The sequence below is a fragment of the Mizuhopecten yessoensis genome, unplaced genomic scaffold (assembly GCF_002113885.1).
Source record: "Mizuhopecten yessoensis strain PY_sf001 unplaced genomic scaffold, ASM211388v2 scaffold10931, whole genome shotgun sequence".
Taxonomy (NCBI): domain Eukaryota; kingdom Metazoa; phylum Mollusca; class Bivalvia; order Pectinida; family Pectinidae; genus Mizuhopecten; species Mizuhopecten yessoensis.
The window spans coordinates 98,813-125,751 of record NW_018408793.1 but is presented as its reverse complement, the minus strand read 5'-3'; the positions used below and the strand labels follow the sequence as shown (position 1 = coordinate 125,751).

The following is a 26,939-nucleotide window of genomic DNA, read 5'->3' as shown; positions in this document are numbered from 1 at the left end:
GAATATTTTAAGCAATATGCACGGTTTAAGAGGCTTCAACAGTAATTATAAGACGGCCATGAAAATAAGCTTTTCATGCATGTCTTGCTGTCTAAAAAGCTTTATGAATAAAAAAAGCCTTGAAAATAGGCTGGTTTCCCAAATAAGCCTGGGAGTCGACTGTACTAGCAATGAAAATAATCTGTGCCATATTTCGAGAATTTTAGGGAATACAGTGCAGGTAATATCTTGACTGGAAGTGGAACAAGTTAAAATGGGATTCCGGAACTTGGTCAAGACACAGCTGGACAGAAACAGATTTCCTTTCATGTATTATTATTCTCTATTATATTATCTGTATTTAAGAGGTGATTGATGTAATGAACAATTTTTAGGTAACCTGTTTAGAAAAAATGTAACAAGATAATCACATTTGGAACTGTTTGGTAGAAAGGTGTTGCACCACGCATGCATCAGTCAACACCTCTGTCAATTTCAGCTCTAAATTATTTAGAATAGGAGCAAGATAATTTGGACCGACAGCTGTTGGAACAAAGTGTACATATGAAATAGATATATAATAATGTATTTCCTTTTTTTCAGGTCATGAGCAGCCAAGCATAGGTGACAAGGCTTAGAAATTCAATCTGGTCGTCGAGCAAGTGTTTTGAGCAGGCGAGCTTGAGGGGAATCAGGTAGGTCATTATCTTGTTATGACACAGTGGGGTTTAAAGCAGATTATCTCCCCATTGTGAACACGGAAAAATAGCATTCAAATCGTAGTGATTGAGACAAGATTACGGGAAATTAAAGCCAATTTGGAGCATTCACTGTCCCGTTATATTACTGAAGGACCTTTGGTGTGATCACGGTTTTAAAATTTCACAAAAAGGGCTTTTACTTTAATTTCCTTAACGCATGGAATTTTGTTTATTTTTATGATAAATGTATGTGTTTCACTTTCGTTCAAGGCTTTGAATTGCAGCAGTTAGTTATATTATGTCGTGCAGAAATGGAAGTTTAGTCAGAGTTTGGGTTTGACACAAGACCTGTATCAAGTAAAATTCATATTGATCTGTAGCACAGGCCTGAATTTTCTCCATCTAATAATAAGCAGGGGATCCACTCGTGGGATATAAACAATTCAAAACCGAGTCTTCCTCATGATTGGGCACGGCCATATGCTGTGTTAACTGTACTTGTCACTAGCCAATAAAATTTACATTTTTGGACCCCTCTGTGGAAATGAGAAATAGTATTAAAAAGAGTGGAGCCCTACTTTTTATCAATTACAACACAAAGTTTGAGGGTTTGGTCTGGCTGTTCAGGAGGTTTTCCCCCATCCTGTGGATAATGAGATGTCATGCCAGACGAAAAAATTGTCTTATCAGCAGTGACTGTAACTTAACACTTAGAGGGTACAACTTGGTGTCTGTTAGGAATAGGGGAGAAATGGAGAGGCTTCTTGATCTGCTTTTACATGGTGTCAATTGGTTAGGGGCCCATGAAGGCATTTCGAAGTACAAGCAATTCAGTGGGGACACCCACACACTCTTCCACACCCATGGAAGTTTGAAGAAGCTTGTGTTTTGTGGGTGAGGGTTGCAAAGTTTACAACTAGGTCAACTACTCCAGATATTATACATATTTGTGTTGAAGGGTTTAGTATTGATGATCCCACCAGGTGGATGGTGCTAATGTAAGTTAAGGAGGAGTTTTAGCTTTTCTTCTCTGTTGTTCATGCATCCTTAAATGTCGTATCTTATTGTCGCCTCTCGTAACCTGATCTGTTCCTTTTAATAATTCAGTTATCTCCCCTGTAGGCCTGATGGGTTATCTCCCTTAAATATAGTTCATCTTCGTAGCATTTTATAATTACCCCATTTGATCTAAATACTGTGCACTGCTGCATTTACGTTTTATTTCAAATGCTACAGAACCTCTTGTCATGATTGTTTGATCAACTGAGAAGGCGATGAAATAGAAAATTATTATAATGAGATGAAAAGATTTTGAAACCATTTGTCATTGGTAACATGACTTGCTCTTAGTGTCTTTTATTAGCTATTCTTACTTGTAAATATTTTGCCTAAAGTTTTTACCGAATTTACAAGTAGTTATGAAGAACACTTGTAGTTTCGTTTTCAAACCAAAACCACACGATGTCATCTGATGTCACAGGTTCTCATTGTTATGAACGTACACATCTGCTCATGCACAACCTTTCGTAGAGCCCGGTAATAAATAGATAAACAGTGTGTGTGGTATTGCTTGATTGTACATAAATGTTTTTAATAACAGTTGTAGGCAAAATTTGTGTCTTGAGACTCAATACAGAACATATCATTAGGCAAGATATTCATTACTTAACAGTTTGACTTGAAAGAATCTGACGGCCAGAACTATATAGCGCCCCCTTTTTCATTTTAACATTAAATGATGCAGCAGCCATCAATAAGGCAATTGTGCCATGTTTGCTGTAGCTGTTTGGTTGGCTTAAATAATGGCAATGCCATGCTAATGAAAAACAATGTATATGAAGGTGAGATCATTCAACAGTGTGTTAAAATATTTATAGCTTTATCTAGTCTCTGGGTTAACGTTGTTGAGGGACTTTGAGTTCAGCTGAATAGCTGTACCATAGATTAAATTATATAGTCCAAAGTGGACTCCACTTGAAACCATTAAATCCCATCCCTCACCCAAAGGTAGACTTATCGTCTGGACATGGCCAATGCTTGTGGCCAATTAGCAATCCGTAGAAAACTGATGAATTTTGCTGAGAGGTTCCTTGTCTACAATAGAAGACAATATGGATCCACTAAAATAAAGCTTGCTTTTAAGACATGACCAGGAAATACCTTGATAAGGTCATTTGGTCTGCAGGGAACTTCTTCCTTTTGTGGTCGTTCTCGTTGCGATACTGAAGTGCCTGACATATCGAAATCATTCCCACTATGGTCAAGTTTCACCAGTGTGTTAAGTTAGATGTTGCGTTCAACAGGAAGTGCATGTTGGGGTTTCTCATGGAATCTCGAGGAGTGTGCTTGGGTGTATCTCTAGGGCTGATCCGTTAACACTGAATCTCAGAGCACATGTAAATAAGGTAATTGATGTTTTCAGAGAAATTCTCACACCCATAATACGTCAGAAAAATATTATGAAAGTGTAAATAGTTATTATGTATAAGTAAGTCTAGGACCTCTGTGTAAGTAGTGTTTCTATATTTAATAACTAACGGGATCATTTCATGTTCACTAGCAAAAAATGTATTGTATCGGGTCTCAGAAATATTTAATGCTGAAGGGTAAGAGAAACATTCAGCCATAATTAATGAATGATTCGAAACTTATTCATTAAAATCTTTGGACTTTCCATCATGTGTGTAATTGTAAGCTCATTGATTGGTATCTTATCAGAAGAGGTTAAAGGTCATCCTGTAAGAGACTGCCCAGACTGTTCCAATGTCAGGTCTCCAGAGATACACTGTCTGGGAATGTAAACAGTTCTGGTCAGTTTCTGGTGGTCAGTTTGCAGTTTGTTGTTTATAATAAACTGTCTGATTCACTAGAGATCTCCAGTAAATGAAAACAAGCTGATAGCCGCCAAATGCCTGTTTTGTCTATTAATCCCAATGAGCACCCAGGGTCAAAGTGAAATATGTTCTCTTCCAGAAAACTGGGAGATGCCAAGGTAAGCAATATATACCATAATTTACATAAGAAACACCCCAGGATCAACACAATATAAACTTATTACATTTTAAAAAAGTACACATAATAAACAAACAGTAAAAAAGAAAAGATAAGCAAAACATGACATGCTGTATGTCTTCCTTTTGGAAAATCCTGATTAGGGTGTTGTATTGTGATCACATTTTTTCATGGTTATCTCTACATCTTTCCTGTACAACTGTCTGTTTATTGTGTGTATATTTTTCCTTTTCTAAAAATTTAATTCCTTTTTGATTGAAGGATCAGCACATAAACCTTCCTTGCCCTGTGATACAGAAATTTGAAAGTTTTAACATTTCCAACGTCATTGAAAAAAACAGGATGGTTGTATTCCAAGTTTATATTGTGTTGATCCTGGGGTGTTTCTTATGTAAATTATGGTATATGTTGCTTATCTTTGCATCTCCCATGTCCCAGTACCATCCTCCTGTCCTGCTGTGCTGTTGTAATTCTTAGCAAGTAGGTGATGTCCCTTTAATTACCTTTACTCCACTCTGCCCACCAGGGGGTGCCTCCTATCACATTCAAATGTGTATTTGGGATAAGGTAGGAAATAAAAGATACACCAACTTCATTCATAATTTTATTTTCAAATTTCAAAAGGCCTGTAGCTTTGTGTTTAATCAAGTGTCTGTCAAAATTGACACCAAGGGAAAATGAGCGATGTCATGATTGGTGGATCTTGAATTACAGGGTATGTTTTATGTACATGTGGTAAAAACGATCGTAAACTTTAAAGTTGTTAGTATCACCAAGATGAATGCTTTGATCTAGGGACATTATATCTTCAAAACTCTTTTCAAATTTGATGTCTTTTAAAAAAAATAATATTTGTAAACACTGAAACTATATATATAAGCAATGTTTTGAAAAAATTGTTTCTGATTTCATTACTATCTCTTTAATTATAAAGGAGTAATCAAAGTTTACCAAAATCCTTCGTAATTAATTGATTTTCGTGGAAATAATGTCTAATTTTGTTTGGAAATGGCTAAATACCAATTAGATACAATGAAAATTAAAGAGCTTTTCTATTTGTTTGTAATGCAGATTTTGCTGTAAGGATGTTTAATGCTCTTGTGGATTTGCTCACATGATGAAAAATATTACACAACATCAGGAAAATATCGATTTTGAGAAATGCTTCCATTACACTTAGTCAGTCCACAGTTCAATTTTGGCAATAATCCTTCGCTGTGAAAGGCAAATCCAGTATATATCTGGCCATATTTTTCACTTCGTTTATCAAATTCAAGCAGCATAAGTTGGAAGGTCAAATCCTGACATGTAGTATTGAATTACAAAGTTATCTCTGAAGAACAGACTCAATAAACGTTCTTAGGCAGGACCTTTGACCGTGAATATATGTAACATTGTCAATGTTGTAAGATGAGACTTTACACAGGATTATAAAGACGAAGCCTTTTTACTGCTTTAATCAATTGTGTCCATCTTTAAAAACTACACTTTCATCTTGTAGGTCATTACTTTTTGTTGGGTGGATTACTTTTCTAATGGTTTTGAATTGAGTTGGATTTCCTGTGGTGATTGTATTGTACCAGCATTACAATCCACTGTTGTCTGTGTAATATGGGTTTCTATTTATGCTAGTACATACATCTGGTTGTGGTGATTCTAGTGTGTCTGTGTAATATGGGTTTCTATTTATGCTAGTACATACGTCTGGTTGTGGTGATTCTAGTGTGTCTGTGTGACATTAACGTCTCATTACATATTTAATATCTTCCTCAATTACAAGGTTGTAATGCTACTAATTAAGGCCTGTATTTGATTACATTCACCGTCTGCACTGGCAATTTGTCAATTTTAGATTTAAATTAAAAAAAAATCTTGCCAACTTCATTAAGTTTGACTTTTTAAAAAAAAAAAAAATTCTGGTTTTAATGCAAATAAAAAACAGAAATTGGTCTTGGCAAGATCTGCAGTGATGACGTCCACAATATATGTCCAGTTGTTTAAGATATTGGACCTCAATGCTTTTACAAGAAATTAGAAAATATTTCAAGGATCAATCTACCATGAAGTCAGGGTACACAAACCTACGAAAAATTTCAGTTTTCCCTGTACAAATGTACCAGGTATATCTCGGTGTATCACGATCTCATTAGTTAGGTGGAATGTGTTATGATGCCTAATCTACAAATCATTCTGACTCAATGTGAATTACCCGGGAGTCAGTGACTTGGAACACCTGTGGTATATTTGGTTTGTACAACTTTAACCCAACTTCTATATATACAAAATACACCTCAATTTGTCAAAGCCAACAAATTCTCAATGATGAACTATAGCAACTAATGGTTTTTTGATTGCTTGCTGTTGGGATCCATGCTCCATTTCAGTGATTTCTACCTCTTTTCCACAGGGGCCTGTGCTGGTAGATTTAGGAAAATATTACCCACAAAAAGCATGATTTGGGGAAAATAAAGTGTTTTTCACATTGATTTTTGAAGAACAAAAACCAGCAAAAAATAAAAAATATCGGGGGGTGGGGGGGGGAATTTATAAGGTCCCAATGGCAAACTGACCTTAGAAAGTCGCTGTATTTTGATATGTATGATTTAAAATACCTATATGATGATTAAAGCATTTTCTTTAAGTATGTACCATTTAGTCAAAATATATCTAGGTTTCTGACTAACTTTGTTAAACTTTACCTTTTATGCCCTTCTGATCCGTTGCTTTGATGCACAAGTCGGGTAATAAAATACACAACTATCAACTCTTTTGATTGTCGCCCTGGTAAAATAGTAGCCCCTTCCTGCCGACTCGGCTAGGGAGAATGTCTCTTTAGCTCATTCAGTAGAGCGTTATAAGACTTTAAGTAAGCCAGAGGTCCTGGATTCGACTCCTAGCAGAGGCATTGAAAAGATAATGACCTCTGTTACATGTTCAAGAAAATGTTAACAAGAATAATTTAGCTACCTAATCAAAGCATGCATGAATCAAGAATTCCTGACACCGGCAGTAGCCTGAACAATGTGAATGTAGGACAGCACTATACAGCTCAGTCTATAATAAAAGATGTCGGGTTATCAGGTAACGAAAATATTTTGACTCACATTAAAAGTGAAGGTATAGACAATGAATAACTTAACTCTAATAGTCAATTCCTTATTTCACACACTGCCTTCTATGTTTGGAGGTCTGCAAAAACCTATGTTACTGTAATGTTTAGACTGATGTTTCACAATCGCATCTCGGAGAGTCGTATGAAAATTAGTGTTTAGATCCAGCAAGTTTTTCTTAGATCACTGGAAACCATGCAGACCAACTTTGTCTTCTGGCGATCTTGTGGAACGCAGGTCACTGTGATCTCGTGTGCACAATAAACAGGAAAACAGGCTCACAGAGTTTGATCCTGAAAATCAATGCAGTAATTTACAGTTTTATAACGAGTAGCTTTATAGGTTACCAAGATAAAACGAAGCTTAAGGGAATGCAATCAAGCCTTTTTTCACCTGAGATATTACACATCTGAAAAGACCATGTGCCGGGGTATTGATCGATAAGGCAGGCCGTTATATATGGCATAGAGCGCGGAGAAAAAGGCTGCGACAGTATTGTATCTGGAAACAACAATACCTGCTCGGAGTAAATATAGGCAACACAACCGACTACAGATGTATGACTCATAAACCCAGACAGTGTTGACACAGCTCGCGGGTCGGCTAAGTCACCTGTTCTGTTTTGACAAAAATTTACAAGTTCTAATGAATTTTGTCAAGAGAAGTAATCTTTAACTTTTTCTTCTCTCACTTTCATTTACATCAATGTAATTTTGATTTCATGGACGAGTACACACTTCTGATTTACAATTATTGTCTGGTATACACTTCACCTTCAAATACAATATTTGCTCTTCTATGGGATTAGCAAGCTAACAGCATAGTAATGGGAATTTATTTTAAGTCTCAAGCTGACAGTATGGTGTGTGTGTTTCACTCGGTGTATAACACCGTTAAAATATATCAATTAGACAATGCAAAATGGCTATGCAGTTTATTCATTACGAGCATATCTCTGTCCTTTTTTTTTGCAAATATGGGAAAAGGAAATTGAAACCGATTTTCTATCAGAGTGACTAATTGTATAATTCCTTTTGCACGGGAGATCCTAGGAATAGGAAAGCCAGAACATGCTAATACAAACAGAGAGTGTTAAAATTGTTTGACATGAAATCAAGTAATGGATTGGAGTGTTCTGTGAACATTTAACAATTTATGCAGCTAAACTTGTGGTAGAGTTGTGCAATGTTGTGTAGGAGTTAGGTTTCGGTAGGTATTGATTAAGGATAGTGTTTGTGGTAGTCTCATCCTTTGGTTTCAGTTTGTACACATTAATGCTGTGTCCTTGTTGATTCTTGCTGTTCCATATTGATCTGGCTACCACGATAAAACTTAAAAATCTAAGATGAACAAGCATTACACCATGGAGATGTTTCTGCAGATATCTTGACAAAGCTATGTCCGTTCTGGTAGGCCTGATCGTTCACCATTCCACTGGCTTGTCTGGATCAGATGTGATTTGAATAATGTCGTCATTGCTGCTTTTCCATGTGTACATCAATTTTTTTACATGAATTTCATCTTCAGAAATATTCAAGAATATTTTATTTCAGTTGCAGTTTAAAAGGACCTTTGATCAGAGCATAATAGTCTGCTACTATGTTGCAAGCTACAAGAAAAAGTGGTCTTTGCCTTAACCCACTCACCCCTGAAATTTCATAATGAACTACTCCAACCTTTGAATTGGAAGAGTTAAAATGTGTCTTCAGGGGTGAATGATTTAATTATGCGGGTTTTGATAGTCGTTGGCAATTATATTCTTCGGCTGTTGTATCTTTAACCCACAATTAGTCGAGACACAGTATCAGTTTTCTCGGTCGAAGTTAATTTGAATGACATTGGATCACTGTTTGAAATAGCTTGTGAAATATGGTCGACACATTCTGCAGGTTGTTAGTGAGAAACACATTACATTAACAAATGATTGGAGCAGAACTAAGTTGCAAATTCAGCAACATGGACTTCCACTGGTTGATTATTTGGTGCAATAAAATTGAAAGCAGAAATGCATCAAAGGGGAAATTTTTTACTCTTTTATTATAATGTTGACCGCAAAATTAACACTATTTAAGTTATGCATATTATCAAAGTGGTTCATGGATAAGGTCTTTACTTTGTAGTTCTTGGATAAGGTCTTAAAAACAAGCATTTCAAAATTACTTTGAATTATACATGTTGTTCACTGAAATAACAATTAATGTCACCCTGAATTACCTGAAATTTCCACCTTATCATGGATAGAATTGGACTGTCTTAGGTCATTCTGGTCAGTCCACATTATTAGACACCTTTGGGACAGATAATCTGACCGACAAGATAGACAAGATATACAGCACACGGCTGTCCCCATTGGCACGCTGCAGCAGTCGGTCTACAGTCAGTGTACCTTATCACCTGGCTAACACTGTACGATATTGACATGTTAGATTGTAATGTTGACAGGGGAGATAATCACTGGACTTACCTGTGGACAGCCAGGTAAATTGGCCTTAAACTTGCAAGTGTATGTAAGGTTAAGTAAAGACAGGGGAATTGACATACCTCGACTGTGAGGTCACGACCAAGAGTCGGGATACATATAGTGGGGTCACTACAAAATTCAAATGCATGCATGCAAGGGCATATGCAACTATATTCATGAGTGTGAATATTTGATCAAAGATAATTTTGTTTGTCTGGGGTAAATGTCTGCATCAGCTGACGTGATGCTGTGGCTGTAAATAATTCATCCTGCAGGAAACAGAAGGGAAAAAGGTTGAAAATTGATCCATGTCAGATTATATCAAACAATACAACATATTTAATATGTCCATGCTTCAGTGACTGATGTTGCAATTTATTAATATGTTCATCTAAAAGACAAAGTGGAATCACACATACAGGTATATACAAGTGAAATGGGTTATTTTTTGCAAAAATCCATTTAAGTTGGTACCACACAGATAGTTCAGCATGGCACTGAGTTGCTGAGGGATAGGGAGGTTCTTTGTTCTTTACCTGTTCTAGTCGTTTCTGACATCTGAGGGTGATGTGGACAAATTGACAAGGAATATTTAATTTTAGGTTGAGTGACCAGCTATCATTAAACCAGCCAAGCATTTCAGGAACATAAATGTTATCTTCCTCCACAGTGGCTGTATTTGTGTGAGACTGGATTGATACCTGTGAGTTAATGGTCAGATAAGTAGATAGCCATACCCTTGGTCCAGACCCACCTGTCCATTGAACTGGTCAATTGATTTCCTACACTAGTCAGTGTTAGATAGGCTTATATATCATGGTTATTTATTGATGTTGAAGTGTGGTAGCTCTGGGCTGTCTGACTCTTTGTGGTGAGGCATTGTAACCTGTATATTATCATGATGTGATGACCAGGTAAATTGTTTAGAAATTACAGGTAACTGATTAGGAAAGTGTATTAGTCATTGATGGTACATCCTTACAGGCGTTATAGGCCAAACAAAAGTGTTGTTTGGTTACAGGTGTTTTGACAAATGATGGTAGGCAGGCAAATACATTATTTTTTTGTTGAAAAAAAAAAAATATCATTTAAGATTTTATAGTAGCATTTGGGACTCAATGCTGGAGAAGGTTTTGTAAAATGTGTACATTTTATGTAAGGCCAAGTTAGCTTGGCACAAGAGGTAAAGTTTAATGTAGAACAAGGAAATGTACAGGTCTTACTTATGTAAGGTATATATCTTAATTAACTTACCATTCCAGTGACTAGGTAATTTGCTAAGTTATTAGATTTTTGAATCATTAATAGATTCTCTAGTTTTGACATTTGCATATCTCCGGCTTTCAACGTACAGTATCACCTTTTTCAATGACCAGGTAAATTGTTCCAAATTAGCAGCTCCGTGATAAGTTATTTAGGTAGAATGATTCACTAACTTACTAAGCCACCTAGCTGTGCTGGCTATATATTGTGTGGGCACAGGTAGTAGGTGTATGATATATATATATATCCTGGTGTCAAGTTATTGTTTTAAGATAACAGGTAACAGCTATAAACACACCTAGGATATAAGCCAGTGGCATCTTTGCTGGAGTCATTTACCTGTATGACATTCCCATTGATTGTGTCAGGTACAGTACATTGTTTTAAAACCCCAGGTAAATACTGATGGGCTATATACAGAGGTAATTGAAACCTATAGTCATTGACCAGATGTGTTTGAAACTATTATGTTTGTGATATAGTGTAGCTAGAAGCATACAGATTGTGTACTGGACTGGCTGGGTCACTAGTTTCACCCATTCACCCCTGAAGTCACATTTGAACCTTACCAAATCAATGACTGGGTAAGTCCAGTTTACATATGTAGGGGTGAATGAGATAGTTAGAATATGTTTTGGGAGATGGGAGCCGGAGAGCCCTAGGTCCAGGTGAGATGTTCTGGTGTGTATATATATATATATCCGGAATCATTATCTATATTTATGTTAATTTTATTGATGGCTGTGTCAAAAAAATGAATTGTCATTGATAATTGTTTGATAAAGATGACATATAGATCTGTTTGACCCCAGTAAATAGTTCATGAACAATTCATCGTACTTTTAAATGAATTGATCAATAGATATAAATTACCTCACAATTTTGTATAAAAAAACACTGGTAAATAAGGTTAAGTATGCTTGGGAATATGTATAAAATAAAAACATTATTGGCAACCCCCCCAGCAACGATCTAATTATAAGAGCATGCAAGCAGATCATCACTAAATTAGTGGGAGTTGAATTGGAACACAACACCTACCAGTATATATATATCAAAACTGCTTTGGCCCCAACAGAGATGAAACACGTAAGGGCGGATTCATGTAGGCGCTAAACCCTTCAACCAACCAACCAACCATGNACCCACTCTCCCCCTCCCCCTTCCATCCACCTGCCCTCTTTATAAGAGTACTTCTTATTACACTTTTCTCCCTACTGCTTTAGTCCCATATTTCCCTACTTCTTATTCCTGTTACACTCCCCCTCAGTTTCTCCTTCCCAGCGTCTACACACAGTGCCTGTTACTATGAGGGAACTACATACATCATGTATTACCTGTGTACACATTGCAGTACACACTCCAATGTACAGACAAGGCCAGACAGGTGATGTAACAGTACCTGTGTAGACTGGTAACCACCTTCCTTATCTCCTGCTGACCACTGCACTTACCTGTAATGACAGCTAATGACATACTTATCAGTTGTACTGATCACTGATACAACCTGTTATTCATCACCTTCGGATAGCTCTCTGATCTACACTGATCAATCCACTCAGATCTAGGTCTGTGTAATGGTAGTACAAAGTGGCTGTGTGAACATTAAACATACCCTATAATTACCCTATACCGTTTGATTTACTTACATTTTAATTACCATCTAATTGTCGGCTGATCTGGAGAGGTCCATTTATGTTAGTATAATTTGGTAATAAATTTATTATTCATTGTTACAACTGGAAGGGTATTTGGTGCAGTGCATATAGGTAAGGGTTTCTGGTCACTAGAAATGTGATGTATAGGTAAGTTACTTGTTCATTCGGATTGATTGATTAATAGTTTCTAATTTTTTTATGATATTTATATTAAACCAATCAAACATCTGAGCAGAGTAAATTGAATGCAGCTTGAAGCAGCAAGTATGGTAAGAATGGTATTGTGGAGGTCAGATATAAAACCATTGTCTGTTAACATGTGATATAAAGCAGTTCTCCGTTTTAGCGGGTACTCACCAAATTCATATACCCAAAAAATGGGGTTTTTTTTGGCGGAAAACCACAATATTTTAGGCCCCCAAAAATATCTGATTTCACAGTATGTCAGTCCTGTGAGGAAAGTCGAGCTGTAGGTGTCTTGTTTTGTCCTGTGTGTCCCAGAGCCACTTTTCTCCCCAGAAGGTATATTTTGCACCTCCCCACCCATGTGGAAGGTGCTTGTTTGAAGGTTGCTGGTTTTGTTTGAGGAAGCAGAGTGGCCTTAGCTATGTGAACTATGTGCTGCCTCCCCCCTCCTCTCTGTACTGTGTTACACTGGGGTTGTAGAGGGGATCTAAAGACTGGCATTCCTACACTACTGTATAACCAGTACTGCAAGGGCAAAACTGTACACACCGGCAGCTCTGTAATAGTATTCTACTAACATCATGTAGAGAGGATCTGAAGACTGGCATTCCTTTGCTATATTTCTAACATTTATGTTGGGGAATTGGTGATTCTAGTTAAGATATGTAAATCATTGGTCTGAGGGTGAAGATGATTTCAATATATCCCCAGATAGTCTAGTGTCCTCCTGTTGGTCTCATTATAAACTGTCCTGTGAGCGGTTAATTCTACTAATGAAGTGACGTATGATACAGAGAGAACTGCATGTACTATAGGATATACTGTATTTGTTTGTTACAACTTACGTATAATGTTTCTGTTACTATAGAGGTAAAATGTTACTTTGTTATCACAGAGCACTTAAAAAAGTACCAATACTATTATTACTGAGGTATGAGGTCATTTTGTTACTATTTAGGATATATTGGATTATATGTTACTTTGTTACTATGTAGTTGAAGATCAAGTTGATATGTCTTTGTTACTATGTTGGTAAAACATCCTGTTACTTCTGAAGAGTTGGGGTTAAAATTATGTTACTTTGTTACTCCTCCAGTAAAAAGTTTTTTGTTACTTCTGAGGAGATGGGATTATGTGTTACTTGCCTACTATAGAGCTGATCGAAGATTAGCCAATTCTTGTAGATATGACTCTGTCACTACTGAGGTAAACAGTTGAAGAATTTGGGGTTAAATTGTGTTATTTTTTGCTACCAACTTAAGGATCCCTGTCCCACTGCACTGTGGGTTTTGTTATATACAGTTATCTCCCCTTAAATTGCATTTGCATAATTGTAACTATAGCACTGTTGGGTCCGGACACTTAGAACTGTCAGCCATGAAGCTCAGTCGGTTAGAGAGATAGTATATCAATCTGAAGTCCAGGGTACGAATATCGGTCTAACCTCGCTGAATTTTTACATTCAAAACACTGTTGTTGATTATATTTTGTTTATTTCGTCTTTAGTATTTCTCATAATAAAAGTCCCACAAGATATAGTTCTTTATTTCAGAAATGATTTATCAATTAAAGCTTTAGTCATGGCAAAATTATAAACTGTTTCCAACACTTAGTTTCAGTTTTTAGCAGTGGTACAGCGATCTTTGAGCAGGCATTTTGTTATTACTGTACTGCGAAACTGATATTACAATCCTTAATAATAGAAGAGATACGTGTTGTACTACAAGGGTTATAGGTGTTGAGGAGAACTCCTTATATTAATGAGAACGAGGGGGTACATTAAATTGCTGCAAATTCTACTTTACATTCCTACCATTTCAATAAACTTAAATTCATGATTCATCAGAGTGACATTAAAGAGCCCTTGAAATCTTGACAGAAATTAAACAAATAATGCTCATAAATGTAGGAATGCACATGAATGTAAGGTCAAATAAAAACTGAAGTGTTTGAATTTTCTCTGCGTACAATATGCATGTATGTTAAATGGTTAATCCACTTGTCACAGATGGAGAAGCTAGACATTATTGAATCATCTTTATAAAATTTGAAATACACTCTGCCAGCTAGTACTTGTTATTTTGTCTTCTTAGCAAAGACTTTTAACCTCTGTCGCACATTCCACTTGACAGTTGACTTTAAACCATTCACCCCTACATGTTTAAACTGGACTTGCCCAGTCTTTGATTTTGTCAGGTTCAAATCTCACTTTAGGGGTGAATTGGTTAATCCTGCCAATGTGTGTTCCTCTAAGACCATATTCATCAACTCAGCAGATCGCCTAATATATCTACCATAATGTTTATCTTTGCTATCTGTTTAATGGAATTAGTAAACAACCCTGAAACCAGTCCCCGATGAGAACTTTCAAGCTTGTTGATAACATTTAAGAACCCAAATTAGTTCTCAGGCATTCCCCTCCCCCTTTGATAATTTTACCTGGGTCTAAGTGACCAGATTTGTACAGATATTATTAGACCTATAGGAAGATATGAGGGATCAACTTTGCCTCGTGCCATTCAAAGCCTAAATTATCAATTTGTAACCCCTATGGATCCTCCAGCTGAGGCCAGAAACACTTAAAAACTGAAAATCTGATAACAAATATTCTTTATCATTGATGGAAAAGCAACTAGAAGTGATATTGTGCCGTTCCATCATTTTAACTGGAAGTTCGCCAGTTCTGTTCATCTGGTGGTTCCAGTCTGTGTGTGTGTGTGTTTGTCTGTGAGTGTGTATTAACCTCTATTCATCTGTAAATCTGTTGCCTAAGCTGTACATGTTGGCCAAAAAGCTGCATAGTTTCCAGAATATTACGTCTTCAGCAGATATTTTACCAGGTGATTACATATTTAAAGATAATTTTAAGTACAATATTTGCACAGTTCAGTGATTTTCTGAGAATAATGGCTTAAGGATGCTCTGCTACATCTTAAGTTTACATATTGTGTTAGAGTTATCTCCCTTCAAACCATTAATCAGCCTTATCTTTTAAATCGGATACACCATCATGTGTCCTTACATAGTGTATGTTCCCAATTCATCATTGATCAATTTCCCAAGTCCAGTTATGTCCTTGAACAGTCTATCAATTGTATGTTTTTAAGTGTAGAACTGAAAAAAAATGCAACTCGGCTACTAACAAATTTGAGGGTCAACTGGTGCTCTTAACCCTTTCAGCACTGTAGACCATAATGGACTCATCCTCATAAATGCTTGGTAGAGTCTACTGACGTTATGTAGGGGTTAAAGGGTTTAACAATGTGAAGAAAAAAAATCAGAGTGACACATTAATGTAACAGTGTCGCCAGTATTAATTTGTATAAATCAAAATAAAACTGAAAAAATGTGGGTTATCTGCGGACAGTCGCCACAAAAACTAAGACATAGCTCTTTCTTCCTAGGGCTGGCAGATTATCACTGATAACAGGTTTGTTTATTACTGTTTGCTCCTGTAGTTGTGATTGCAGTTTAAACATTATTCTATTGATACACAGTAAGGCCTTGTGTAACAATCTTCGGAATAAGGAAGATTTATCTACATCTTCTGACTAATTATATTCTGTGTGGACGTCCAAGTTTAGGCTATGTACATGTTGGTACATTTTGATTAACACTGTAATCAAAATACAGTGAACAAACTGCAGAGAGTGCAAGTTTTTCAATATATAAGTGGGGAAAAAAGGACTACAGGGGGGTGAAGAAAAAGATTATAGAGGAAATAAGTTAGCAGTATGAGAAAATGAAATTATTTTAACAGTTCTATGATCCATTATTTAATATTTTTGTTTTTGGGAGACTTAGTAGTATTTGTTGTTTTGTTTTGTTTGATTTGTAAATTAACTCAAAAACACAATAACAACACATTTAATGGCTATAACCTGCAGGCGTATCTTCTCTGTTAAAAGCTGATGTATAGTGAAGAGGCACACTTCATTTCAATAACCAGAAATCATTTGATGAAAACAATGCTTTAAGGTTCTGTAGATCAGATATTACTGGATTTGTGTTATTTCTTCATAACGACATTGTCTTGATGTTGGATTCAAAAGTCCAGCCTTGATGCCACCAGTCTTGAATGCAATTGGTAAAACAGTTTGGTCGCAGTCTGCTCTATTAGCAATAGGATTTAGCTCATTCACACTTGAGGACACATTTTAAACTCTACCAATTCATTTTAGTTTGGAATAGTTCATTATGTAACCAGATTCTGCTGTTTTGGCATTCTGGATGGACTGGTCAGTGTATATGCGTATCCTGGTCACTGAAATAAAAGCCTTTAGTTTGCTCTGTGCAGTCAGTGACCCCAGGCTAGGTCATTTGTTGTGGCTTAGAAACAGTGACCTCAACAATTATTGACCTCAACCTGAAAATCGATAGAAGTGTGAATTAATCAACAGATTTTGCTGCATGGTTTGTCTGCTGTGAAGTTGCAGTCATGGTTTCTTACAATGGTAATCTAATGAGAAGCCATTACAACATTAACTATTGATAATGAAAAACAGCAGTCTGTCTACCACACACATTATTGATTGTAGCAAATAGTGTACAGGCCATAGTTCACAGCCGGCCAGACTAGAGTGTAGACCCTTAATACTCACCAGGTACTACACTAGTGTTAAAATGGAAACACCATACCCCCCACTCCCCATCCCCAATTACTTTCCATCCCCTACATCTTCACCTGTCCATAAGCACCCTCTTCCCTGTCACATCTCCTTAACTGGCTTATTTTTTAAATTTTCATTTTCTAGTATATAAGAAATTTTATGATATATTATCTATATTTTATTGAAAAAATACTGTGATACTTTCTATCAATAAAGGCCTGGTAGAAATGGGATTTAGCAACTATTTCATTTCATTGAACATTTCTATAGCTTTATTATACGAAAGGTTCACATTATGTCTATCTACTCAAGTTAAGAAACATGACGAGGTATAAACAGTGCCTGATAGAGGGAGAGAAATATTGTTATGATGTATTAAGTATTGATTACACATGACAGCAGACAGTCTATGTTTCCCATCAGGCCAAGCCGGGGAATGATTCAAGGAATGCATCAGCATAATGTATCCAGTCCTGTTGTAGTGGGTTCCACCACCATCATCTCTATACAGGCTACAGTCTAGGGCTGTATACATACTACTATCAGTACAGCTGGTACATCTACTGCATGCTTCATTGGCAATGCCTCCTCCCTGATCAGTCCCTGCCTGAAGTAGTAGTGTACAGTCTGTAAGTGCCGTGTGGTCACTGGGGCGTGGGCTTTACTTCTCCGGTTCATCAGGGTGTGGAGAAAAGGGAGTCCTTACTGAGACGTGTGACCCAAGTGAGTAACCCAACCCAAAAACAGGATGTTTATTTTGTTTTTCTGAGCTGCATACACATATATTTCTCGCACCACACAGGATTCGGCTGATCATCGGCCAGGCTAGTTGTCTGATGGAGAGGGTGTGGTTATAACCAAGCTACAGAGAACATATTTACTGCGGTGTGTACCAGGGAGACTATTTCTGTGTTATATATGGTGCATCATTGATACGTTTGTGCTGACATCCAGGTATTCTGTCTGGGATATATCATGTAATGTACCGTGTTTAGGAGTGTTCCAACACAATTTATAACAGGCTCGGATGTTATAAGTCAATATGGAGATGCTGTTTCTGGTACTGACCAAACACCAGCTATAAATAATTAATGTGTAGCCCTTCAGCTGATGTGATCCATCTGATGATAAATATTGTGGATTCCTTTTAATGGTATAAAAACAGTGCAGAAATAGTGCACTTTCTCTAATAGTAAGTTTCCCCGGACGATTTATAATTCCTTTTCCTGCGCAGGTATTTCTGTAATTGTAGTTACATCTTATCAAAGCTGTGCACTGCTAGTACTTTTACTAAAATCTCCACAAAGTTCTAGATGATAAAAGGATACCAAAGTGTATAGCTGTCCACATAGGGGATAATGCTTTCACAAATGCAGATTTATTTTTTTAATTCTAAAATACATCTCCATGTATGTATTTGCCCTGCAGATATATACTGTTTATATTGCTGTTGATAATGATTCAAATAGTTTATGTTTAAATTTAAATAGTTAATGTTTAAATTTACAAACTACATGTACCTAAATATATTATGGCTCAGCAATGACTTGTGTGTACTATGGTTCTCAAGGGAACTTTACCTCAAAATACCTTCAGCTTACTGCATGTGTAGCCAATCACAGGTTACGGATGAGTTGTATGCTTATGTATGCAACATTTAACTAGTAAGTGTGTTGGTTATAGATCAGAGACCTTCTTACAGCCGTGTGATAACTTGCACAGATGAGTGATGTTTTCAGGGATAATTACCGGGGCTATAAGTATAAAGATGTACCTGGGTGAGGAAGATCGAGACACTATAGATAGTGTAGTAATTTCCCATTAATATTCTACACTGGTCTGATGGTGATAATGTATTTGATCAAGACATCAGCCCTGTACTATAAACTTAATTTGTTTATACCATGTGCATTTATTTGGGTATTATGACACACTATTTGGTTATGGTTGTCGGATAGTGTTCCATTTTAACACATTTGGTTGTAGGGATATGGCTGAATGAAAGTATGTAAGCATGCAATATATATACGTATACACAAAATGTAGGAAAGGAAGCTGGAAGCACTTAACAATGGGTTGGTCATTTAGTAAGATGAAAGTTTTTTTAATGAAGATTGTAGACATGAAGGACGGATATAGTTTCTGATCTCACAGAATATTACATGGGAAAGGGGAGGGAGTTTTGTGATAGAAAGATAAAACTTGTATTTTATACAACTAAAGGGGGTGGGGGAGAGGGATTACAACAATTCAAGTACACAATAGTGGGGGAGGGGATGGTGGTTCAACACTACAGTAACCTGTATTACACAACAAGATGTACTCTTAATAGTACATTTTACACTGGTCTATGTAGGGGAAGGAGAGAGAGTGAGAGGTAGGGCGGGGTCAAAAGTATATTTACACTGGATGTATGAGTAGGGGAAGGAGAGAGAGAGAGGTGTCTGTAGGGGAAGGAGAGAGAGTGAGAGGTAGGGAGAGGTCAAAAGTACTGGGTATATATATGTACGGGGAGGAGAGGGAGAAGGGGGATGGGTCTCGATCAGCACTTTATTTAACACTGGTGTGTAGAGGAAGGAGAGAAGAGAGGAAGGGGAGGGGTAAAACAAACAATTTACACTTGGTGTATGTGTAGAGGGAGGAGGGATCAACAGTGTATTTAGCACTGGTGTGGGGGGATATGTCAACAGTATATTACACAACACATTGGGAGGGGGTGGGGATGTTTTCAGTGCTAAATATCACGTATTTACACAATATAAGGGGAATTAACACTAAAGGAACTGTTGGCTCACAAAAAGTAATTCAGCACTTTATAGCTATGTCAAATGATCTCTTAGTTTTTGGACACTGTGGAGAAGGGTGTTAATTAGAATGACTTTGGTGTGTTATGTAAACATTTCCTTGGATAATGTGTATACCACTGTGAGGGCCTGATCTGTTTGATATGAGGTACAGAAAATATGTGCACACTTGATAGTGATGACTGATCTGCCAAAACACAGATAGACCTGCCACAAATATGATACTCCAGGGAGTGTAGACACGCTTACACTGTTGATTTAGTGCCAAAGATGATACCTATTGTCCTGTTCAAATACTATTACAAGATTAACCATCTTTAACAAAGTGTCATGTTTTAGAAGGAAAAAGATGATTATACATAATTATAATTGTAAAAAAACTGGTGAAAAAACATCTTGAAGTGTCTGAAGATGATGATTAATGTTCCTCCGTTATACAACTATTGTATGTGGTCCAGTCTGGGGCATGTGATCTTTGTGGGTGTCCAGGGTAATTATGAGCCTGACTGAGGGATCTGGTCTGTCCTGTGGGGAAGACAGGATTTGGGTTGTCTGTATGCCTCGGCCATATTAACGGAAGGGTCGCGGGGTTGTTATCTGTTGCTGTTTAGCTCCACTACCAGTATTTTGAAACTGAGAACCACAGTTTTCAAACTTAATACAGTTGTGGATATATCTTGAGGAGTACTAAATTATTATATTAAATATAGGTCACTGTGACCTAAAGTCTTTGCTTAGACTTTGCATTAACTTATTCACCCTTGAAATTTCATAATGAACTATTCCAATCTTTGAGTGCAGATTGTGTCTTCAGGGGTGAATGAGTTAAGTTGAATTTAATAAAAAATATCAGAGAGAGGGGGAGAGACAGATGTATGTTCAGATATTTTTCCAGTTTCCTGTTCCATCAACTGAAAATCATTTCTTTTATCCGTTTTCGTGATCTTAACCACCACCAGCTATCTCAACCCTGTATGCCTCCTACCTCTTCTGTTAATAGCTCGACCTGTTCTGCCACTTACGTTACCTTTTGTATACATTCCAGTACAGTTTTACAGTGTGTTACGGTGATCCTTTCAAGTTGTAGCTGTAAGGATATGACCACCGTATTCTCAATATGTAATTCTTCTATCTTTAGTTTGTTGGTATATGACATCATTTTATCACTTTAACTCATTCACACCTGAAATTTCATAATGGACTATTCCAACCTTTGAATTGGAAGAGTTCAAATGTGTCTTCAGGGGTGAATGAGTTAAAATTGATGCAACATTCATATAGTACTTACATGATAATGTGGGCGGTTTTAAAATGCAAGGATGTTATTTTGACTGAAATCTTAAAGGTTTGTGGATCTTTCACCCATTAGATCACAAAACATGCACAATTACACACCAGCAAACCTAAAAAAGTTTCAGATATGCAGGTGTAATACATGTAAGCTGATCATACAGTAAAGTTCTGACTAGCTTCATATGGCTTGTTACAATATATACTATCAGATCTGACTCATTGAGCTGTAAAACGTTCTAACAAATATGTTAATGAGTTTAAACATGGCTACAAGCATATATATTTTTATAGACTTTCTGAGCATACAAAACCCATATTGATGAGCTTTTCTAAACTTGTCAGACCAGTCAACAGTCTAGTTAAGGTGGCTACCTTAACTATAGATAAGGTGGTGTTCGGCTGATACATAAGGATGTGTGTAGTATATATATACTGGTGAGGAAACCGGTGTTCACTAATTAGCCCGCCCCTTTTCGTGCAGCATAGTTTACATATTTTGGTCATGTCCATAGAAAAAAATGTCTACCTATATACCTATATATACAAATATTTTGGGGTAAATATAATACATCAGACAAATTTGTTATTTACACAGATGTGTTGTATAATAATATTATTGTGGTTGGGTGGTGCAATGGATAGCATACTTGCCTTTCATCATGGCGGCTTGGGTTTGATTTCCCAATCAGGTATGAAAAGGTATGGGGTCACCTGCCCGACCACGTGGGTTTTCTCCGGGTACTCCGGTTTCCTCCCGCAATAAGACCCCCTGCGTGAGAACATCCGGGCAAACAAGAGGGTTTAATATAAGTTGAAATAACTTGTTTCAAAATTATTTATTATTTTATATGTGTATTAATATTTTCAAGTTTTATGGACGCCATCAAGCTCTCACAGGGAAATATGCTATTTATTTGTGTTATATGAGGTTTTGTGTTTTTGATTGTGCTCATTGGATTACCTTGTGGTTTTGTTGTCACTACCCGAGTTCTTAATGTGAGAACTTAACATAAATTGGATTTGACTTGGATTTAGACGGCGGTGTTGTCAGTGAAGCAGAATACGCTTTCCCTTCCAGAACACCTGGTCTTATTCTCCTTGTACTTTTTCAAGGGTCTCCATGTTCATATTTCCTTTGTCCATACTTTACCCTAGCTTTATCAATTTTGAATTTCAATTATTGTTTTGTTGACACTTTACTGTTCTCGTGTTGTTTGTTGCTTAGGTTTATGTGGTAACTTATCATGGATCTTGAATAAAAGACATACATAAGGACGTGACCTCAGGGCTTTTAATATATAACTCTTCTAACTTTCTATCTTTTATTCAAGTTCCATTAAAGTCTGTGCCAACGTTCCATGTAAATGTGAAAACAACATGCAAAATGAAAACTGAATAGAATATGTGGGTGAGGATGGTATAATATACACTAGTAAGCTCTTCGTGTTTTGTTTGGTCTCTGGTAAAATAATGTAAAGCAAGTGTTGTTATCCTCCAGAAGATCTAGGCTAATTATGATACCATCTGGAAGAAAACACGAAAATGTACTCTATATTTTCTTCCCCATCACATAACAGAATGTATTAGTCATAGTGTTGAGGGAGGTATATTCAGTTTTATCCAGTTTTGTCGTAATGATCCACTTTGTAATTTTCATGAACTATTAATGCACTACCTTGTCTTGATAATATAATGAACTAGGTGATTCATAGACTGAAATGAACACAGGATGAACTACTGAGCAGGGGTCTGAACTTATAGTGATTCAGAGACTGAAATTAACACAGGATGAACTACTGAGCTGGGGTCTGAACTTACTGTGATTCAGAGACTGAAAATAACACAGGATGAACTGCATTGAGCTGGGATCTGAACTTATAGTGATTCAGAGACTGAAAATAACACAGGATGAACTGCATTGAGCTGGGATCTGAACTTATAGTGATTCAGAGACTGAAAATAACACAGGATGAACTACTGAGCTGGAGTCTGAACTTATTGTGATTCAGAGACTGAAAATAACACAGGATGAATTACTGAGCAGGGGTCTGAACTTATTGTGCTTCAGAGACTGAAAATAACACAGGATGAACTACTGAGCAGGGGTCTGAACTTATTGTGCTTCAGAGACTGTAAATAACACAGGATGAACTGTATTGAGCAGGGGTCTGAACTTATAGTGATTCAGAGACTGAAAATAACACAGGATGAACGACTGAGCAGGGGTCTGAACTTATAGTGATTCAGAGACTGAAATTAACACAGGATGAACTACTGAGCTGGGGTCTGAACTTATAGTGATTCAGAGACTGAAAATAACACAGGATGAACTGCATTGAGCTGGGATCTGAACTTATAGTGATTCAGAGACTGAAAATAACACTGAATGAACTACTGAGGTGGGGTCTGAACTTATAGTGATTCAGAGACTGAAAATAACACTGAATGAACTACTGAGGTGGGGTCTGAACTTATAGTGATTCAGAGACTGAAATTAACACAGGATGAACTACTGAGGTGGGGTCTGAACTTATAGTGATTCAGAGACTGAAAATAACACAGGATGAACTACTGATCAGGGGTCTGAACTTATAGCGATTCAGAGACTGAAAATAACACAGGATGAACTGCATTGAGCTGGGATCTGAACTTATAGTGATTCAGAGACTGAAAATAACACAGGATGAACTGTATTGAGCTGGGGTCTGAACTTATAGTGATTCAGAGACTCAAAATAACACAGGATGAACTGTATTGAGCTGGGATCTGAACTTATAGTGATTCAGAGACTGAAAATAACACAGGATGAACGACTGAGGTCGGGTCTGAACTTATAGTGATTCAGAGACTGAAATTAACACAGGATGAACTACTGAGGGGGGGTCTGAACTTATAGTGATTCAGAGACTGAAAATAACACAGGATGAACTACTGAGGTCGGGTCTGAACTTATAGTGATTCAGAGACTGAAAATAACACAGGATGAACGACTGAGCAGGGGTCTGAACTTATAGTGATTCAGAGACTGAAATTAACACAGGATGAACTACTGAGGTGGGGTCTGAACTTATAGTGATTCAGAGACTGAAAATAACACAGGATGAACGACTGAGCAGGGGTCTGAACTTATAGTGATTCAGAGACTGAAATTAACACAGGATGAACTACTGAGGTGGGGTCTGAACTTATAGTGATTCAGAGACTGAAATTAACACAGGATGAACTACTGAGGTGGGGTCTGAACTTATAGTGATTCAGAGACTGAAAATAACACAGGATGAACTGTATTGAGCTGGGGTCTGAACTAATATAGTGCTTCAGAGACTGAAATTAACACTGTATGGAGCTGGGCACTAAACTACATTTATCAAATACTGAACTAGATGTATCTTATTAGATACCAAACTGTATGGATCAAAAACCAAAATGATTTTGACAACAGATTAAACTTTATTTTTAAGACTGAATTGAATGGTGACGTGCTGATGTACGTGTAACTGAGAGTCATGGACAAACTTATTAATCGGTGACATCAGTATGGATCGCAATCAATACTGTTATAACAACGTCACATACTACATTATATGGATGAGACTGAACTAAATGTCCATCAACTAACTATATGGATCAAAAACTGAATCTTAATGATCAAAGATGAAGTAATGTGAATGGATCGCAGAGCTTCAAGCTGTATCGCATCAAGATAATTGAAAATAAACCATACAAGATATGTTCATGCTGTTAGTTAGATTGACATGGCATTCATGCCACGCTGATCCTAGCTTGCACTGAGCTTAGTGTCCTTTTGTCTCTTTAGTCTCTTTCCTTGAATATTTGTTTTTTTGCTATAAATCCATTTTGTTATGTCAGGGGATGTACTCCTAGTTGGAGTGGAAGCGGTATTAGTCACCAGGAAGCCTTACTGGTACAGGACTTTGGTATTATTGATTGTAATGTGTGATTCGGGTTTAGTCATCCTTCCCAAGAGCATTTTGATGTAAAGCTGCACAACAGGTTTCTGGTGCTTAATTTTCTAGATTTCCTGTTCTTCAATCAATTTTGTCAATCCATTTGATATTAACTCATTCACCCCTGCAGACACATTTGAGCTCTTCCAATTCAGAGGTTGGAATATAGTTCATTATGATATTTCAGGGGTGAATGAGTTGATGAATAATTGGTAGATTTGTGTACAGTGATATATATAATCCCCACCGTCACTTTGGTGCCCAGTTTGAAGTCAGGATTTGGTAGAACCTGTGTTTTGCTGGTGATGTCATTCTCTTGAAATAACCTGACAGCGGAGAAACCCTTAGGCGACACAAGTAATGGCCTCTCACAACAATTTTATTGTTAAATTCATTTGGTTTCCACTAAAAAGCCTCATCAAAAAATTATGTAACATATCGGTCTGTCCAGTCGTATTAGAATTAATTTTTTCTCTGATGACTTTGACAATTTTTTGTAACAATTAGTATACAAACCAGATGCAGTGTCGTCTGTCAAGTCATTAGTCTGCACTGTAGTCGACTGATTTAATGCTGGAAGTGGGAGCTACAAAATTCTAGCTGAAGAAGTTTCTGTGAGCTATTGTGGAATCGTAGCATCCTGTCATTACGTAGCCATCGACCTTTTTAGAACAGATCATTATACAAATGACCATTTAGAGATGTACAATAAGCACCGTGCCTTGGGTATATAGGTCACCAGCTATATGGAGATGTCTCTGTAATGATTGGAAAGAATTCGTATTCAAATGCTGTTATGACATTTGGACAATTTCGACTGTGCATTATGTTTTTGAACGCTGTGGTGCATAAAATTGTCCCAAAAAGAAGCCTTCCTGTCAATTTACATTCCATACTATCCCTCTATAATTCTGTGCTATATGTATTTTGCCCAGCTAAACAGTTCACCCTTCACTTTTAATAGCTATGTTGTTTACTTTATACATGCAAAACAAAATCAGACACAAGATGCCGTCCTTACTGATATTTGATTACCTGTAGCCGGATTTTCTTGGTGCGTCTTGTCAAAGATGAAGGAAACGCCTCTGATAATTTAGATAATTGTATGGCATATGCAGACATTTCAAATCAAATTGGAAATTGCAATTGTGACAGAAATTAAATGTATACTGAATTCTGTTGTAGATCTAAATCGAGATCTTATATACATTATTTACTCATAATCAATTAAAAGACATATTTTGTTAACAAAAATTGAAGAGTTTTCCGTTAACAAGCTTAGCAAAAGCAGCCTGAAATCTGGTGGTGTATGAAGATTTACTGTTGCATTTTGCGACTAAAACAAGTATTCTGATATATCTAAATACTGCTTGTGCATTATTGTAGCGTAATGTTGGGTAATGACATCCGCCTCCGCTTTTTGCTCGTGTTTTCAGATGTTGTTTGAATTTATCATTACAATAAAAAAAGCAGTTGTTCAAACAACATTTAAATGGTGAGTCATAGATACTTAAAAAAGAAAAATTCATATTTTTATTAATAATTTTTTTATTGATCTTCGTGCCTCAAAGTATTACATTATAAGGATATTTGATATTCTTATAGCCATATAAATGTATCTCCATGTAAATTACTATAAATAGCACTGTAGCAGGTCTCACAATATCATGTGAAATAAACCTGTTGCTTGTTGAAATTGATCTGTTGTCCACTTCAGGAGAGTGATCAGTTTCACTGTTTAGGGTAAACCTCTAGAGGCTTTGTCCTCCTACAGAAACACACATGTTGTTGTTGCTTTGGGGCTTTTAACAGTTTGGAATATATGATTGAATTTTGATGGTGAATTAATGTGCAGCCTTATTGTGTTTGTGTTGGGGGGAGGGGGGGGGGGGGG

The 26,939-nt window shown here is 36.8% G+C and overlaps 1 protein-coding gene across 13 annotated transcripts in view; it reads left to right on the top strand.

The window, feature by feature from the left end:
• LOC110463802 (alpha-adducin-like) overlaps positions 1–26,939 on the top strand; it is an 82,582-nt gene that overhangs the window by 14,468 nt on the left and 41,175 nt on the right. For 9 of the 13 annotated variants that reach the window (XM_021518671.1, XM_021518672.1, XM_021518673.1 and 6 more), the window contains exon 2: positions 583–674. The gene's annotated coding sequence lies outside the window, so the exon portion shown is untranslated. Of the gene's footprint in view, positions 1–582; positions 675–17,442; positions 17,704–17,755; positions 17,935–17,956; positions 18,173–26,939 lie in introns of those variants that run through there. The other 4 variants (XM_021518667.1, XM_021518669.1, XM_021518668.1 and 1 more) reach the window with 4 other exon arrangements.